Source organism: Schistocerca piceifrons, chromosome 8 (genome assembly GCF_021461385.2).
Source record: "Schistocerca piceifrons isolate TAMUIC-IGC-003096 chromosome 8, iqSchPice1.1, whole genome shotgun sequence".
NCBI lineage: Eukaryota > Metazoa > Arthropoda > Insecta > Orthoptera > Acrididae > Schistocerca > Schistocerca piceifrons.
This window is the reverse complement of record NC_060145.1, coordinates 328,376,876-328,380,478: the sequence shown is the minus strand read 5'-3', so window position 1 is coordinate 328,380,478 and position 3,603 is coordinate 328,376,876. Positions and strand designations below refer to the sequence as shown.

General features: G+C 44.0%; 1 pseudogene; it reads left to right on the top strand.

The window, feature by feature from the left end:
• The first annotated feature begins 256 nt into the window (after positions 1–256).
• On the top strand, positions 257–373 carry LOC124712627 (annotated as a pseudogene).
• Positions 374–3,603: the final 3,230 nt, after the last annotated feature.

Here is a 3,603-nt window from a genome sequence, read left to right as displayed (position 1 = left end):
TCACTCAAGTAGCACCTCAGCTGGGCTCACGAGGCTCAGTGCAGCCCATTCCAGTTCGTTCACCAACAAAATATCCCTGTCATTATCCAGAATCGAAGCCGGGTTTCAGTCAGACCTTCTGACCACTACTGTTAAGAGGCTTACAATATGTCATAAAATGAAATTTTTCACGTTTTTGTGTATTTGTACTTTTTCGCCCCTGAGCAGATTAGTCAAACTAGTTTTCATTCTATTTTTATCTCTCTGTGTAAAAGGAGCCAACGACCTTGCCGCAGTGGTAACACCGGTTCCCGTCAGATCACCGAAGTTAAGCGCTGTCGGGCTGGGCTAGCACTTGGATGGGTGACCATCCGGTCTGCGAGCGCTGTTGGCAAGTGGGGTGCACCCAGCCCTTGTGAGGCAAACTGAGGAGCTACTTGATTGAGAAGTAGCGGCTCCGGTCTCGTAAACTAACATACGGCCGGGAGAGCGGTGTGCTGACCACATGCCCCTCCATATCCGCATCCAGTGATGCCTCAAGGCTGAGGACGACACGGCGGCCGCTTGGTACCGTTGGGCCTTCCAAGGCCTGTTCGGAGGGAGTTTAATTTAGTTTTTATATATAAAAGGAAATGTTTTTACTGCCTTATTGACACATCACTCAACTCAAACCACTAACGAGACAGAAACTGGATATTTCGAGAGGATGTTGATCTTACACTACAGCCATTGTTCAGGAAGGGATTTTTCGAAATTCAACCTCTATAGGATGAAATAGGGGATGAAACATTTTTTAAAAAATATGTCGCTATTAATGCAACTTTGAAGTCAGAACTACAAAAATTGGTATTTGGTTTCTCGGTCAGTATTAAAAAAAAAAAAAAATTACATGTTTCAGCGTTTCTGGAAATTCAACCCCTGAGGGGATGATATAGGAAATGAGAATTTTTATGAGAATATTTCGTTACATTAAAACATAAAGGGCGTTGATCTTATACTGTAGGCATCGCTTAAGAAAGGATTTCTCGAAATTTCATTCAAATGATTCAAATGGCTCGGAGCACTATGGAACTTGACTTCTGAGGTCATCAGTCCCCTAGAACTTACAACTACTTAAACCTAACTAACCTAAGGACATCACAAACATCCATGCCCGAGGCACGATTCGAATCTGCGACCGTAGAGGTGGCGCGGCTCGAGACTCTAGCGCCTAGAACCAACCGGCCACTCCGGCAGGCAAATTTCAGTCCTAAATAGAGGTGAAATAAGAGATGAAAGGTTTTTTGAATATATGTCGCTTATGAATGCAATTTTGATGCTAAAACTAGGTCAGAAATAAAACGGCTTGTTTCATCACTGCTGGAAATTCAGGACCTAAGAGGGTGGAATGCGGGATGGAAAGTCTTATGAAACTACACTATTGGCCATTAAAATTGCTACACCACGAAGATGACGCGAAATTTAACCGACAGGAACAAGATGCTGTGATATTCAAATGATTAGCTTTTCAGAGCATTCAGACAAGGTTGGCGCCGGTGGCGACATCTACAACGTGCTGAAATGAGGAAAGTTTCCAACCGATTTCTCATACACAAACAGCAGTTGACCGGCGTTGCCTGGTGAAACGTTGTTGTGATGCCTCGTGTAAGGAGAAGAAATGCGTACCATCACGTTTCCGACTTTGATAAAGGTCGGATTGTAGCCTATCGCGATTGCGGTTTATCGTATCGCGACATTGCTGCTCGCATTGGTTGAGATCCAGTGACTGTGGTAGCGTTCTCGCTTCCTACGCCCGGGTTCCCGGGTTCGATTCCTGGCGGGGTCAGGGATTTTCTCTGCCTCGTGATGACTGGGTGTTGTGTGATGTCCTTAGGTTAGTTAGGTTTAAGTAGTTCTAAGTTCTAGGGGACTGATGACCATAGATGTTAAGTCCCATAGTGCTCAGAGCCATTTGAACCATTTGAACCATCCAGTGACTGTTAGCAGAATATGGAATCGGTGGGTTCAGGAGGATCATAACGGAACGCCGTGCTGGATCCCAACGGCCTCGTATCACTAGCAATCAAGATGACAGGCATCTTATCCGCATGGCTGTAACGGATCGTGCAGCCACGTCTCGATCCTTGAGTCAACAGATGGGGACGTTTGCAAGACAACAACCATCTGCACGAACAGTTCGACGACGTTTGCAGCAGCATGTACAGTCAGCTCGGAGACCATGGCTGCGGTTACCCTTGACGCTGCATCACAGACAGGAGCGCCTGCGATGGTGTACTCAACGACGAACCTGGGTGCAGGAATTGGCAAAACGTCATTTTTTCGGATGAATCCAGGTTCTGTTTACAGCATCATGATGGTAGCATCCATGTTTGGCGACATAGCGGTGAACGCACATTGAAAGCGTGTATTCGTCATCGCTATACTGCCGTATCACCCGGTGTGATGGTATGGGGTGCCATTGGTTACACGTCTCGGTTACCTCTTGTTCGCATTTACAGCACTTTGAACATTGGACGTTACATTTCAGATGTGTTACGACCCGTGGCTCTACCCTTCATTCGATCCCTGCGAAACCCTACATTTCAGCAGGATAATGCACGACCGCATGTTGCAGGTCCTGTGCAGGCCTTTCTGGATACAGAAAATGTTCGACTGCTGCCCTGGACAGCACATTCTCCAGATGTCTCACCAATTGAAAACGTCTGGTCAATGGTGGCCGAGCAACTGGCTCGTCACAATACGCCAATCAGTACTCTTGATGAACTGTGAGTGATTTCTCAGGATCTATGCTCCCAAATTGCGTGAAAATGTAATCACATGTCAGTTCTAGTATAATACACTTGTCCAATGAATACCCCTTTATCATCTGCATTTCTTCTTGGTGTAGCAATTTTAATGTCCAGTAGTGTATTTCATTATCGAAGCAGAATCGCTTTTTGGTCAGAAGTACATTCGGAAAAGACTAGCCTTCTATGGCCTTATTGGTATTTGTGGACTAAATCGAACAAATCTATTTGACACTCGCCCCGACCAATCGGCTTTATCAGAACTGCGCATAAAAATAAATGGATCTTTAATACCTTAATTTTCCAGTAGGCCTTATATATTTTCATAAAATTATTTACCTTGTAATCAATACGCAAACTAATCATTACTGATGACAAAATAGATACGACGTTTAAATGCGATTCCACGTGCACAAATATCCGTTTTCAATGAGAGAATTCAGTACTGGCGCTGATAACTATAGAACCGCTTATACGATTTGTCTCTCTCCCTCTTTTTTTATTCAGCTCGCTATATGAAATTAATTGAAAACTGTTGCAACACTTGATTTATTCAAAGGCTGGCATCCATGCAAAGTGTCACTCACTCTTTTATAGTGTGTACATTAAGACATGAGAAATGGGTGTAACCAAGTACAATTTCGGTTGAATTGAAAGGAAAAAAAAGGAAAAAATCTGTGCAGAGCATACAGTCTGCGCGAGCGAAGCAGTGGGTACCAAGCAAGTTTAATATAAAAACGGTGGTACAGCAAAAATATGTTCACGTAACCCCGTAATTATGTACCTATAAAATAAAGGAGGGTTTCAGTAAAAGGGTACTGATGAATGAATGTGTTCA